A 16,066-nucleotide genomic window follows, 5' to 3' on the forward strand; every position below is an offset into this window, starting at 1 on the left:
GAAATCAACAACAGAATAGGTGGATGGAGATCAGAGTACACTTTTATTTCTGACAAAGTGTAAGTTAGAGAATGTGGTGTAGACAAGAGCCATGAGAGGTATACAAATGCTAACAGCCCCGAATTAAACTGACTCAGCTTTCAGCCACAGACATTATAGGACCTCTACAACCCTCTCTGTCCTATAAGGGGGCACTAATTTAATCACAAGATTACTGCATGGCCCAGAGTAGATGAGATATACTTTCCACAGGCTGGCCAATGAGGGGGAAGGGGCTGAACTGGCCACATCTGGTTTCTCAGCCTACCTCATCCATCACGCTAAGTCACATCACCACCCAGAGGGGTGCTGCAGGAGATTGGAAACATTTGAGGAAAAATCAGATAGAAACCTAATGGATAGAAGAGATAGGGTCCTCCCCCATCACTGCTTTAAGTTTTACTCACTTTGCCAGAATCACGAAGCTAGTTAATGGCAGAGTTTATCTTGTATTCATCTTCTCCTGACTTTTACTTTGGTGTTCTTTGGTAGAGAAAAGAGAATGGGCTCATTCATGATTAAAAAAAAAAAAAAAAAAAGCTATTCACTCATTCAACAATAGTTATTGAACACCTATATGTGCCAGCCACTGTGTTGTCTCTGGAATTAGTGCTGAACAATATAAAAAAAATTACCTGCTTTATGGAGACATACCTCCTAGCTGGAGAGATAGATAATAAACCACTCCCTAGGAGTATAAAGACAAGTACAACAGGGTATGGGTGACAGAGGTTATTCTCATAAGAGTGCCCAGAGAAAGTCTCCAGGAGAAGAGATTTGAAGGAGTTAGCCGTGGGTTTTTTGGAGGAAAAGCCTCCTGGGCTGAGGGAATGGCCAGTGTGAATGCCCACTGAGTCCTAATGTGTTAAGTTTTGAATGTGTATTCTTGCTAACTCATAGAGAGGAGGAAGGTCAGAGAGGGTAATCAGCAAATGAGTAGATATTTTGTACCCTGCATGGAGAAGGGCTAGTTTCCTCTGTTCCTAAAGCTAATTTTGCCAGCAGTCATTGGTGATTAAAATCCTGGGTGACACATCCCTGGAAGACCTTGCCAACTCCCCGTTTTAATTCTCAGCTGAGCAGTGTTATTCTAGGTTACTCATCTGGAAGAATGCCTTGGAACGATCTTTATTGTCCTGTGGTTCTCCCGTGGTAATAATGCGGCACCCTCTCTGAGCAGGGAATGCCGCGCACATTAGGGGCGAGAGTGTCGGAAAATCCTGAAGCCTATTTTATTGCTTGTTCACTGTCATCCCTTATTAGTGAAGGTGTCACAGACCAGACTTATATCCTGTTGGGCATTTGGTATGTTTGTAGTAAATGCTTGTATTACATTGATTTTGAATTGCCAGTGGTGTTAGGCGGGTAAACAGCACAGCTTTAGAAGAAATCCTCTGAGATTTTGGATATTAAGATATTCTTAACTTCTGCTCTATTTTTGTTACAGCAGAGTCTCTGGTAAGTTCCCAAGGATCGGATATCCTGGCTCATCATTAGGTTCAGAATCCATGAAACTTGTGTTTCGAGCTGGTTACCGTTGTCTCTATGGCGTGACACAATGGGGACCCATGGTGATGTGAGATTTCAGGGAAACTGCACATTAAGAGCCAATCCATTCAGTTCACCTGGAAGGAAAGTCATTGGGCAAGAAGTGGGAGGGTAGCGATGCCCAGGAACATTAACTTGCTCAGCGTGGGGCTGAGCTAGTGTCTGCCAGGGGGGCTACATAATTAAGGCACGAGGACTCTCCTAACTATAGTAGGGGAGGAAAGGTAATGGGGACTGGAACAGATCTGGGGAAAAAAATCAAGCTTTGTGTGTGTATTAGTGTCTTTCAAAAGCACAGGTGAGCAAAATGCCTCTCAAAAGTAAGGAGAGAGAATTGAGGAGGGTAATCACATCTCTCTTTCTTCCCCATCTCTCTGGGAAAAGCCAAGAAAAGCAGTGATGTGAGAATAAAGCATTGTGGACTAAGAGCAGAGGAAGGGCCGTGGGTGCAGGCTGTGCTGCGCTGCCTCTGTTTTCACTTCCCTACATTTTCTAACACAGTGCCCAGAACACAGTAGGGGCTTAATTCTTATTTGTCGAAAAACTTAATACATGAGTGAATAAATGAAAGAGGTGTGGGCTGGGGGCATTGACTCAAAGCCCAGTGCTCTTCTCAGGGCTTACTCGATAAACTGGCATTTGTTTTAAAATGTATACAGAGAGGTTATTTAAGTGAACTCCATTCAAAATCACATTGTATTTGATAGTGTGACTTTGAAGGTACTCATCTCATGCTTTCAAAAAAAATTTGAGAGAAATCAGCTATACTTCAATAAAAAGTAAACTCCCAAATTTTAGAGAAGATCATGGCCCTAAGACAAAAGAATACATGTGAACCTGTCTCTAGACTTACTGTAACACAGAAATGTTTGTCTGAAACATTTCATTGTAAGGTTTGTCATACCAGCCAATTTACTATGGGTAAAATTTTACTATTTGTGCACACAATTCACTCCCTTTGGCTTCAGCAAGAGCTAAAGAAGTGTCTCAAAGACCTGTGAGGTTCACCCATGATCCTTGAGACAATGCAGGTCTTGTCTTCAGTTTCTTTCTGGCTTCCATACTACTTAATAGTAATAAATTATCTGAATATTCTTCCATAGTCATTCACATCTATTCACCCAGCCTTCATCTTCCTACCCTTGTATACACATATATCCATCTATCTCTCCACACATCTCTTAAATTTTCTATTCACACATCTAACCATCAATTCATCTAAATGTCCCTCTACACATCCATCCCCACATCCATCCATCCAATTTTTATTTACAAGCATATGCTATGTGCCAGATTGTGTGTATTGGGAATAGATATAATGAAAACAGAATCCATTGTCTCTGTAGTTTGTTGTCATTTTAGTCTACAATTTGGACTGATCCAGCAGACTGTGTAAACTTCTCATGTTGTTAGACTTGTCTGTTTCCACACAGTAAAACTAGTTAATTGAAGCCATGATTTATTCCAAACTCCTAATTGTTAGATGGGAAATCTGTGCGTCAAAGAGGGCATGTGATTTGCCCATGTTCTCTCAACTCTGTTGGTGGCCAAGTAGAAATTAAGATTTAGTAAGACTGTGTTCTCTCTTACAATCTGGGGTTCTTTCTGTTACCTCATATACAGTGAATTTGCCTGTACTTGTGTTTGCAGGGGGGTTGTATCTGTTTGTTTTAGTTGCTAAATCCCATCCAGCTCTTTTTGCGACCCCAGGGACTATAGCTTCCCAGGCTCCTCTGTCCATGGGATTTTCTAAGCAAGAATACTGGAGTGGGTTGTCATTTCCTTCTCTAGGGCATCTTCCTGACCCAGGGATTGAACCTGTGTCTCCTGCATGGGCAGGCAGATTCTTTACCACTGAGCCACCAGGGAAGCCTCAGTGTGTGTCTGGGACTAAGGCTGAATTGGGTGTTCCCTTCCCAAAGAGAATGCAGACTTTGCAAATGGTCTGAAGTTTAGAGTCTAGCTAGTACTCACAATGATCCTCTGAGCCTTGGGTGCCTAGAGACTGAAGAGTCCTTAAAAAGCCAAAAAGAGATCAATGTTACTGTGTCTTTTAATTTTTCAAAGAATATTTATGATGTGTCATTAGAGGCCTTCAAGCCTCCACAAAATACTGCTTTTACAGATGACACCCACTTCAGTAAGAGCCTAAGGGGGGACTCATTAGTAGACAATTAGTTATTCAACTTGTTAAACATTAATCCCTCTTATGCTTCTGGTCTGCCTAGTGCAAGCATAAGGGGTGGGGGGGGGGAGATAGGAAACTAAAGTTGGAACAAGTTACCAGTGCTTGCCAGCAGTTCTGCTTTTTCTCTGTGGGTCTAAATATTGCTTTGGTATCTCTTTCATTTTCTGGGGATCTCATGGAGCTGAAGGGCTTCTAAATAGTTGGGCCATTGCCTCTAATATTTTAAATTATGAATGGATGGTCTTTCTACACAAGTAGCATGGTGGTCAATGCTCCTACCACAGAGGGCAAACCCCAGATGTCTTAGATGTTAGTGTTCTCAAGGCAGTAGAAATTTGTCCCAGGAGGCTATGGATGTCTACAGGCGGGATGGTCAAGCCATAGGAGAAGAGCAGATCCCTTCCTGAGAATTTTGTAAGGGAGGAAAGGGACAGAGAAGAGGAACAATGAACACAGATTCTAGATTCAAAGCATCTGGAAATCTGGGCAAGAGAAGGCAAGGAGCATAGGTAGGGAAAAAAAGAGAGGCCGAAAACTATCAGAGCAGAGATGCTGTGTTCCGGAATGCAAAGCGCATCAGGGTGCACCGATGATCAGCAGCGCAGCTCCCCTGAAGCACAGTCCAGAGTAGAGCTGACGTGAGGTAGGCAAGATATCAGGGCCTGGGCTACAACGTAAATGTTTGGGGCAGGACTTCAGAATTAGCAGTTTGCTGCCATCCAGAGCATGGCTGAAGAGAAAATCAGCCAGGAGGTGGATAGAGAAAGACCACAGCTTGCAGGGCCTGCTATGCCCAGATCTCTCCCTGGGGCTAGAGCCCAAGGTGGTTGGCAGGGTGAAGATGTCTGTCTTGGCCAGAAATGGCTCCCACACACCAGGTGCTCAGGACAGTGAAAACCATGGCTTTTAGTCACCACCTTCCTTGGTCATACAAAAAAGGCAATAGTTTGGGTACAGATACCTAAAGAGAAGCAGAACCAAGAAAAGAAGGAAGGGGAACAGCCCTGATGGTGTCAGTGAGACTCTATACCGAAAGTACCTATGCCCCTAGACGCCCTAGTAAATGAGTCAATGCACACTCTCTGTTCTGCTTAAGCTTCTCGGTTGACCATCTAGTGTTAATATTTGTGACATGAAGTGTCCTAAAGCACTAATTCTGATTCTGGAGGTTAAGGTTCCCCTTAAATTAAATTTCAGTAAATCATTATCTGGGACCGTTCCCACCGTGAGTCCAGGTCACACACAACTCCTCATGGCGGAGACCCTTCTTCTCATTTTACAAGTGGGAACACCCAGATTTAGAAAAGGGAGTCTCTTGCTCAAGACCACAAACCTGGGCAAGCTGAAAACCTGATTGGACTGAACGTCAGTTGTTGCCCTCTCTGCCATGTTGTCCCCCACCATCTCCCTGCTGCTGAGGTTGATCCCTGAGTTCTCCCTGACCGCCTTTGTCCTCCTCTTCACCCTTAGGCTTCCTTTCCACTTTGCAGCCTGTAGCTTTATCCCTGTCCCTTTCTCTACTCCCATCAACATACTTGGGTCTTATAACTGGGCCCCAGGACCTTGCTCATAGGTGGAAATGACTGGCTAATTATCTGTGCAGCATGCTGATGAGCAAAGACATACATAATTTGTAGAGAGCTGCTGCTCAGGAAGTGGTCACAATGTAACTCAAGAGGGGTACATATTTTCTCTTCGCAGACATTTACTTAACCCACAGGAGGGATGCTAATGCAGGCCAGGCCAGTAGGGTTTGGAGGGGAGCCCCATTTCCTCTCTGCTCAGCCTCTTCTTGGGTGGCTGTGTTATGCTCTGCATGCCTGTCTGCCAGCCTGCCAGGTGGGTCTTCCCTGTTAGCACAAGCCTGCTGCTTCGTGTGGCACTGTGTGACTGATTTGATGACCTGTGAACTCACTGTCCATCTGGCCACCTCAGAGTTCACCTGGCTGTTTCTCTTTTTTTGCTGTGACTGAATTTCCACAGCTTTTCTCAGCATCTGACTTGCAAACCACTCTGCTCCGTCTGTTAAATGGATGAAAAGAGAGGGTGACCTCCTGCTGCGGAAAAGAACCTGGGCCTGGGTGTCCTCTGCTTTCTCCTGAACTGGCTGGGGCCGCTGCAGCCACCACCCCAGTCAGCCGCATACAGGATGCTCTGTGAGAGGAGAGACATTTCATTTTGTACTTGGCAGGCGCTGAACTCAACTGGACAATGAGACCCAGGAAATATGACACCATCTGCTTCCTGCCATGTTCTGGCTCCGGTACTTGATGTCCGGGCATCAGCTGTTACCTGAGTGTGCCTGGTCTTGTGAAGCGAGCCGTTCAGGAAACACCTTCACTAAGACTTTCCTCAATGGCATAATTCATCCTGGCCAGGCTGCCTGCTGAGTGTTTTTTTTTTTTTTTTTTTTTCCTTCTTGGCTTCCAGAGTAAAACACCTCTTTCTGCTTTCTATGTTTTCCAGAGAAAATATTTACACATGAATATGTACTGCATCATAGAAATGTTAGCTTATTTGGCCATCCTTTCCCGCATGTGGACTTTTTTCTGCTCTAAAGGTAGTCTTCCTAGATTAGTCTCTAGCTGCCTTGAACTGTATCCAGTGCCCTGTGCTTTGCTTGCTTCAGCCTTCCAGGTGGGAACGACGTCCTTAACTAGTGGTTAAGTGAGGATTAGCTACTCTAAGGGGAGGATTAAGGAAACAACAGTGTCATAGAAAACAGGAAAGACCAGTTGGGCCCCTCCATGCTGGGAGTGCTCAATCCAGCTGGCAGTATTAAGGGGTAGGGGAGGCGACAGGAGTGCTATATCCCTTGTGCCGTGACCTCTGCAAACCTCAGATTTCTCTGAACCTCTGTCTGACATGCTGGTCTCTAGTTCAGGAAGCTGCCAGACAGGTGGCATGGGCAGTGCATTGATGACTGACTCCTCCCCTGACTCAGTGGTTGTAATCCTTTTGTGCACAGACAAACCAAGCCACCTGTGCGGAGTCTTAAAAACGAAGCAAAGCACAACCCTCTCGATCTGTGAATAAATTTGCAGACTCAGAGTATGCCATCTGGACCAGACACAAGGGCTGCTGGAATCTGTGCGTCTTTCTTCTGATTCTGGTTTGGTTTTGGTTATCCATTCCCATTTTGATGCCTAAAGAGTGATATTAAACATAATCTGAATCTTAATTGAAAATGTATGCTTTTCTCATTTAAACTGTTGGCTCTTTGAAGAATTATGACATTGCAAAATTTTGCTGGAGGGGAAGTCCCTGAGAAATTTCCCTTTGGCTGCCAGATTGCTTTCTAAATCAGTGGAAGCCTTCAAGTCCTAGGTCAGAAGGAAGATGGGACAATTTGTTACAGTGTTAGAGTGTGACGGGAGAGCACATGCTTTGTTTGCGTTGTAAGAATGACAGTGGTTTCCGTGAAAGATTGGGGGAATGGGTGGGCTGTTCAGACACCTGGTTTCCAGCCCACGACAGCTGGCCATCACCGTGACTTTCATGAGGCAGGAATACACTCAGCCAGCTCTTTGATAGACAGAGCCCTTTGCTTTAGGAAGACTGATGAAATGCACATGTGGATACATTTGTGCACGTGGACACACACACACACACACACTATGGTCGATGCCTTTGTGGTTGTACCTGCTGGAACCTATGGACAGAATTGCTGTCCTCCCTCCGACCAGATGGGGTCAACCCAGAGCCCCTTCCCACTCACTCTGCCCTACCAGGTTAAGCTCTGCCCTGTGAGGAGTGGTAAAATCAGTAACTCATAGTCTTACACCTAGAAGTGGCAGAGGAAGCACTGAAAACTTGCTTATATTTTAGGCTCAGTGGATTGTATCATTATGTAGACTATGGTCTGTTTAGTTTTTAATTACTGGTGAGCCCTGTTATATTGTTTAACGTGCTATTATTGAATATCTTGACACTTTGATATTTATAGAATGTCTCTGTGAACAACATGGTAGAACTTCAATCTTCTCATTCCCTCTCTCTCTTGATTGAGGTAGGACTATGCAAATGGAGCATTCAGCCCTTTAAAGGATCAAGACTGACCTTGTGCTCCCAGTAAGTAAATCCTGGCTCAGACTTGGCTCTGGCTGCGCTGGGCAACTTGAAGCCCTAAGGCTTTACAGGCAGTGGCCACTTTGTTGGTGAGGAAATAACCTTGGGCATCTTGTATGATGCCATGTTCTCTTCAAAGAGCCCACCACACACAGAGAGTAAAGGATTAGCAGTCCCATAATGGAGATCCATTAAATGTTGTAGTGTTAGTAATAATTAAGCAGCGTTTTATGATAGCACCAGCAGGCTAGTCAAGTGAATAATTCTTTGCAGAGTTCACTCTCTCTTTCTCTCCATAGGTAAAGGATTTAGATGGATTTATGACATTGGCTGAAACAAATCAGCGGATGAGTGATTACAGGATTTGAGTGTGGTTAAGCCAAGATTAATGCCACTAATTCCTGAGAATGAAGGAGCTGACTGTCACCCACAGAAGTGAACTTGCACGTCAAGATGTGTAGGCTTCTAGCCAGCAGTTCAGATCTGCTGGGCATGCACACATGTACACACGGTCTCAACCCAAATCCAGCATCTTCGTGTCATGCTGTAATGGATGGGAAGCAAACAACAATAATGATAGAGGCCTTGAAATACGGCGAATAAAATACTCAGTGTGAGTAAACTGCTGCTTACTAACATTCTCAGGTCACCAGGGTACCATTTCGGCCGAGGCCTTAACGAGGTCATTTACCTTTACCTACACCAGGACCATTACCTTAATTGCCACTCAGCCTTCATGCAAGTGTTTATGGGTAAACAGTTTGCACCAAGGGAGTTATTAGCTGCCCCCTGGATTACCATAGGATCAGGAATCATAAAAATAGTAGCAATTGTAGTCATAATAACCTATACTGTGTAAGTATATGTTATAAATATGTCTTAAATTTTCACCACCACCCAGAACAGCTTTAGGGTGAAGCCTGGCATAAGAAACAGAGCACTGATTATTGAGACACATGGATGGATAAGAAGGATTGCCTCATCTATAAAGTCTGGAAGACAAAGAAGAGCAAAAGTACTGCCACATCTCAGCCCATCTGTTATCTATGGCATTTCATGTGGTTCTGAGGAACTAGTGGTAGACATGTAAATTCTTCTCACCTCAATAGGGAGAGAAAATATGCAAACCAAATATATTTTAAATGTATGTCCAAGGTCAAGGGAGCCAGAGTGTTGGAAAGAGTGTCAATTCTATCCCCATTTGCTCCTTTTATGTTCCATGATATCCAGATAACAAGTTGAAAGCATTTGTTTCAATCCATGCCCAAGAAATAATTAATCAAATTCACTAAATTTGGGGGCTGTGGATACATAGACAGCCTACTTTGCAGACTTCTTCTCCAGTTCCTTATCAAGTGTTCCACTAATAGTAGATTATGGTAAAATGAGAAATGCCTAGACTGAATTCCTGGCTGAATTGGCCTAGAAATGCCACCCACTTCAGTTCTTGGGTGTCCTTGGGTATTCTCCATCCATGTGGTCTAATAAAGTCCTCCTCGCTTCTGGGCTATTGTGATATGCCTTTTGTTTCTTCTTAGCTGTTTGCATTACCTGAAAAATGAAGTTTGACCTGAAAGTGTTGCATTTTAGGCTGTCTGCATTTGGACCCTTACCTGCCTCTCCATCTTTCTCTCAAAGCATCCTTACCCGTGTAGCACTTTGGATCAGTAATGCTGCCCTCTTTATTCCTGCCCTACCTCCAGAAAGTAGGATAATGCAGTTCTCATATTTCTCAAATTGAGCAGTGAAAAGACTGTCCTTAGAGGAAACAAATGATCATGGATTTCTATTCCTGATTCATTCATTTAAGTAAGTACAAATGAAAAACCAGGTTTAAACTTCTGCACAGATTCTATCAACTGAATATGATTCTCTTTCTTGGCCAGGAGAGAACAAGATAGTACCTCTTCCATACAGGAGCTTTTGAAATATTCTCGAAAAAAGCAATCATAGATTCTTCAAGTCCCTTCCTCATTAGGGTAACATTTCATGTTTCTTCAGCTGTTACTTACAGGAAATGGCTTTCAATTCCCCCCATTCAGCTTACTTCTCAAATGACATCCAGTTGCTTAATGTCTTTGTGTGAAGTGTAAATGGTGCAGCTCACAGACACATCCTTCCCTTGATCTGGATTCCACACTTCTAAACTTGTCACCACAAATTGTTAAGAAACTTTTTTTGCAGTCACATCTTCTATGATTGACTTCTGTTGAGCCTGCTGTCAATGAAAAAGCCTACATCTTTTTAAACACAGGCATGATTATTTTGAAACCATTCTCCTTCGTTCTGTATTTATGCAGCTGGTCTATTGAGCATAAAGTGAAGGACTTCATACTGCTCCCTGTTAAAAATCTATCTTGTTACTAAGCTCAACATTCTGGCCTCTCAAAGATTTTGATGATCCTGATTCAGTTCAGTTCAGTTCAGTTCAGTTTTCAGTTCAGTTCAGTTCAGTCGCTCAGTCGTGTCCGACTCTCTGAGACCCCATGAACCGCAGCATGCCAGGCCTCCCTGTCCATCACCAACTCCTGGATTCCATCCAAACCCATGTCCATCGAGTCGATGATGCCATCCAACCATCACATCCTCTGTCGTCCCCTTCTCCTCCTGCCCTCAATCTTTCCCAGCATCAGGTCTTTTCAAATGAGTCAGCTCTTTGCATCAGGTGGCCAAAGTATTGGAGTTTCAGCTTCAACGTCAGTCCTTCCAATGAACACCCAGGACTGATTTCCTTTAGGATGGACTGGTTGGATCTCCTTGCAGTCCAAGGGACTCTCAAGAGTCTTCTCCAACACCACACTTCAAAAGCATCAATTCTTCAGCACTCAACTTTCTTTATAGTCCAACTCTCACATCCATACATGACTACTGGAAAAACCATAGCCTTGACTAGACAGACCTTTGTTGGCAAAGTAATGTCTCTGCTTTTTAATATGCTGTCTAGGTTGGTCATAACTTTCCTTCCAAGGAGTAAGCGTCTTTTAATTTCATGGCTGCAGTCACCATCTGCAGTAATTTTGGAGCCCAGAAAAATAAAGTCAGCCACTGTTTCCACTGTTTCCCCATCTATCTGCCATGCTTCAATCTAACTAATCTGGCATGAAGATTTGGCCTACATACCAATTTTGCCTTTTGTAAATTGCTGTAGCAGCCCTATACTCTAACCTGAAAAGATCTGCCATTGTCTAAGTTAATAGGTGCTGAAGGCCACCTGCAAGGGTGAAGACATAGGTACTAGGGAGTGGTGGGGCTTGTGGTCAACCATAGTATGTTTCAGTTCATGTTAATTAAGAATCTGAATAATACATATAGCTGATTCACTTCATTGTACAGCAGGAACTAACACATTATAAAGCAATTATACTCCAATTAAGAAAAAAAGAATATGAATAACAAGAACTCTAACCAACAATAGCCAGTGCACCTTAGGAAGTGGTGGGTAAAAGCTCCTCTGTTGTCAAGGTGTCACACTGCAGTAGTGTTTAAGGCAAACTAAGACTAAACAGCTCCTGCTGCTCTTGACAGCTCAAGCTGCAATGAAGTGCAGTCTATTTTTCATCTTAAGATAGTGTTCACCATACAAGCTAATCAAAATAGGGCACAATAAAATCATCAAACAAATCTCCTCTCCCAGGAGAACACAGGCCTTGCTGAAATTCTGCCCAACAAGGACAAGGAGATTGCAAGAAAAAGCACCCCTGAGGCCATAGCCCAAACTCCTTCTTATATACTGCTGGGGGCAAATGCAGCCCAGAGAAAGGGCAGAGCTATCTGTTTATGTATCACTGGCTAGCCAGTTGTCAGATACATGGATGGAAGTGTTGTAGGAAGGGGGACCCCCTTCCAGGGCCCGAAGTTGGGCTCTTGTCTAACACTCGGAAAAGAATTGTCCGAGGAGACACGTGCTGACAAAGCAAGAGATTTTATTGGAAAGGGCAGCCGGGTGGAGAGCAGTAGGTAAGGGAACCCAGGAGAACTGCTCTGCCACGTGGCTAGAAGTCTTGGGTTTTATGGTGATGGGATTAGTTTCCGGGTGGTCTTTGGCCAATCATTCTAATTCAGAGTCTTTCCTGGTGGCGCACGCATCGCTCAGCCAAGATGGATGCTAGCAAGAGGGATTCTGGGAAGTGGACGGACAGGTAGTGTCTCCTCTCGATCTTTCCCGAGCTCTTCCGGCTGGTGGTGGCTTATTAGTTCCGTATTCCTTATCAGGATCTCCTGCCATAAAACAGCTCATGCAAATAGTTACTATGGTGCCTGGCCAGGGTGGGCGGTTTCAATCAGTGTGCTTCCCCTAACAGAAGGATGATTTCTCAGCAAAACAGTAATAACTGACCCATACTGTTGCTTTTTTAAACTCCTTTATGACACACACACACAAATATACCCACACAAATATACATATAAGTCCTTTGCAGAAATGGAAACACTAAATATTTGAATAAATGAATAAACGAAGAAAAGGTCCATCTATCGTAACCTGTAATAAACTCACTGCTGTTTTCCCAGGTAATGAAGATGGCTATCTTTGTCCAGAACAGATGCTATGAGATCATGTCTCCAAGAGGTGAACTGAGAATGAATTCACTTAAATTATGGTGCTCACAGAGAGGATTTTAGCTCGAACATTTGTTCATATGATTTATGGCACCCTCCATCCGGCAGAGTCAATGCAAAAAAAATGAAACTTAATTACAGCATACAGACAGCAGTTTGCTTAAAAGAGAGCTAAAAGTTTGTAGGGACTTTTTTTTTTTTTAATGAGACAGGAAACTTATCCTAAAGGAAAAAAGCAAAAAGCTTCATACAACATTTGCAGCTCATCAAGTGTGAGTCTGACCCTTGTGTGAGGGGAGGGGAGGGGGCTGACTATGACTCCACTTGGCCTCTGAGCAAATTATTCCCAACCCTAGGTTCCTACCCAACTCTTAGCTCCTCTGATGCCTATCTCCAGGATTCCCTTTTATTTTAGTCTAGTCCTTCCCTTGAGGGAAAAGAGTATTATTGTACTTTCTCTCTGGCAACTCAAGTCTGAAAGTTTAAATTTATAGTCTAAGAGCTGTTCCACTGTATATAAGGCTCAGAGGGTGTTATTAACAAATCCAATTAAAAACATTCCTTCCACTAATAAAAAAGTCAGCGCCTTCCTATTACACTAGGACCCACCCTTAAGTTAATTACTGGCTGTTAGCATTTTATTTGCTTTCAAGGGTCTCTTGGGTACCAAGCTTCTGAGACAAAGCAGATTCTAGTTGGTAGGTCAGTGGCTTTGTTTGATGCTCATCCCTGAGTCTCAATTTATTCTACATCTGAAGCCGAGTCTGTGTCTTGAGATCTCCTTCTGAGACACCATTCAGAGGGGCCTGGCTAATGGCACTTATTTAGAAAAGTTTTTAAGATCTACAGATGAACCTGGCTGACAAATAATATCAGTGCTTATAATAGTCAGTGAATGATAATTGGCGCTTTTGGGGACCATTTAGGATTCAAGTCTCTCCATCCAAATCATTGCATGAAAGGCAGTTGGCCCCTGAAGTTTAGATTTGTCTTCTGCACTTAAATTTGCAAATTGGCACTACTTTCATCAAGAAAGAAAATATGACAATGAAATGCTACTACTAACATTTGGATAGCATTTTGTATTTTCAGCATGCTTTCAGATAATACATTATGTAACTTGCAAGCAAACAGCATTTTATCATTTGCAGGCGTGCGAAGACAGCAGGTTTCCTGAATTCTCGAAAACTAATCATGAACACCTCTGAGACTCACTGTTGGGTCTATTTTCAATAGATTTTGCAGTTAAAAAAGTGATCGATGATTCAGTTTCCTTTCCAAGAGTCGAGTGAATTTATCAGCTTCTGATTTCTGCATTCACCTAAAATAAGGTGTTGGTCTGGGCACTGAAGCTGGGATTCAAGGGGCACCCACCCAATTCATCCTCTTCTCCTTATTACTCGCCCGACAGTGCTGCTCCTGCAGCTTAAGTTGTGGGCATCAGCCCTGAAGAGCAGCTCTACAAACGAAAGTGTCTTCTGCGGGCAGAGGGGAGAGAAACCTCTATCAACCAAAGGTTCACCTCCAGACAATTTATCTAACCAAGTCCACTTCCTGTGTGCCGTTCACAGGGATTTATCTTGTGTGTAGGCTCCCAGGGAGGTTCCTCATAAACGATTGTTCTGTTATAACCCAGAGTCATATTTTTTCCATCTAAATAATGAAGAGGCTTTACCTCCTTTTCTCTTTTGTTTCCTACTGCCTAGATAAGATGTCCATTTTCAGAACATTTCATTAATATGAAGGTTGCCCAGATAGGAACCATCTTTATACTTTCTTTACCAAAAAAAAAAAAAAAAAAAAAAAATTAGTCTGGTGAATTTAAGCAGGTTTCCTTCCCTCCTTTCCATCCTACCCCCTCCCATCCCTCCTCCTCTCCTCCTTCCCCACCTCCTTCTCTCCCCGTCTCTCCTTCTCTCTCTCCCCTCCCCTCCCTCCCTCTCTCCCTCTCCCTTCTCCTTTCTAAGACAAAAATTGCCAGCTTTTCTATGTCAAATTGTCTTCCTTTAGAAATTAAAATACATGGTAATAAAATGCCATTCATATAATCACTTGACAGGTAAACTGTGCTTTTCTGACAATGTTTGAAATTAAAGGTAACCTAAATAGCACAGAGGACTCTGCATTAGGGAAGTTTCTTTCTTCTTTTTGCAATCCTCCAACAGCAAGCCATTCATTTTTACATTTCCATGTTAAAGATACAACACTAAAAGTGCATTACCTTAATAATCAATAACTCAGTGGGAGGTCCTAATGGGGAGAATTCACTGGAAGCTACATTCCAGTTGAAGTAGCAAAGGACCACCCTAGGCCTGCGGGCTATAATTAGGCAACCATAAAACTAGGAGCTAAAGGGTGGCAGGCTACATTAGCAGTAAAATGCTAACTTGCAAGTAATAAGTCTCGAATCTTTCATGTCTACTCGAGTGTCACTTATACTTGAACAAGGAAAATGTTATGTTAAAGAACAAATTTACATTTAGGATCCCTAAAGCTTAAGGACTGGTGAAGGTTAGCATGGCAATGAGAAAACAAATGAATACAGATTTGCACACTTCACAATTTTCACTTGTTTGCCCCTTCCCTCTCCCTTTCTTTTCCATCCACCGGTTTTTCATCCCCCCTCCAGGGTCTGAGAAACATCACAGAATTTAAACACAGGAAACCAATAGAAAAACCCTCTCATGCAAAGAAATAGTGCGGCTGACTTTACATTGTTTCTATTCATGGCTCACTAGTTTTACATTTTCTGATCAGTGACTGCCACTGAGACCAGGAAACCAGTTTCTTCAAGAGCATCGGTGGCTTGTCTGAAGGCCTTGCATTATTGATTTTCTGCTCGTAGATTCCAGTTGCTCTGTCAATCATGGGCCAGAAATACAAGATGGCAGTCAATAAGCAAAAGGACTGAGCTCCCATGAAGACAACAAAATAATTCAGGAGATCTGACTGAAACAGAAAATGCCAAAATCCTCAAGAGAAACAAAATCAGTTAAGCCTTTCTGGGAAAGAAAGCCCGTAGCACCCCCGAAAGACATATTATATTTGTAAGGGAGTGTGTTCTTGCCAAGTGAGTCTGGAATTCTCTCACCAGATTAATTCATTCATGAAAACATTTATTAAGTGTCTGTTAGGCAATCACAGGCACTGAAGACAAAATGAGAAGTGTTGTTCTCTTCCTGTTGGATAGAAATGTATAGGTTACACACACAGTTATAAGAAAGTGTGCTGAGTACTGTAGTCTAGAGAAGTCCAAATGGCTTTGTGAGTAGAGAGCAGGGAGATAAAACAGCCTGGGCGAGTCAGGAAGATTGCAGTAGTGACAGTTGAGTTGTATGTTGAAAGCTTAGCAGTTTTACAAACAAAGAGGGAGCCCAGCACGCCAGGCTGAGGACCTAGCATGTGGCAATCACTCTCCACTTGCTCACCTTGTTCATACAAATTTAATGGATACATGCATTATTAAAAGAGACATTCTTTAAACTGAAGACATGAACTGGATACTGTTGCATTGGTTTTCAACCAGTTAATGATTTTTTTCCCCTTTATCTTCGATAAGGTGTGATTCCCCACTGTTTTAACTCTTGCTTTGTACAGAGACGAATCTCAATAAATATTTGCTAACAGATTTATTAGAGAGAGGAAGGCCAGATATGAACTAAAGGA

At 43.0% G+C, this 16,066-nt stretch overlaps 1 long non-coding RNA gene across 1 annotated transcript in view; it reads left to right on the plus strand.

Annotated features, from left to right (window-relative positions):
- Positions 1-8,292, plus strand: part of LOC122677574 — a 66,361-nt gene extending 58,069 nt beyond the window's left edge. Inside the window, exons 2-3 of the long non-coding RNA XR_006335840.1 lie at positions 6,744-6,887; positions 8,143-8,292. This is a non-coding gene — a long non-coding RNA (uncharacterized LOC122677574). The remainder of the gene's footprint in view (positions 1-6,743; positions 6,888-8,142) is intronic.
- The last annotated feature ends 7,774 nt before the right edge of the window (positions 8,293-16,066 follow it).

The sequence above is a fragment of the Cervus elaphus genome, chromosome 20, assembly GCF_910594005.1.
Source record: "Cervus elaphus chromosome 20, mCerEla1.1, whole genome shotgun sequence".
Classification (NCBI taxonomy): domain Eukaryota; kingdom Metazoa; phylum Chordata; class Mammalia; order Artiodactyla; family Cervidae; genus Cervus; species Cervus elaphus.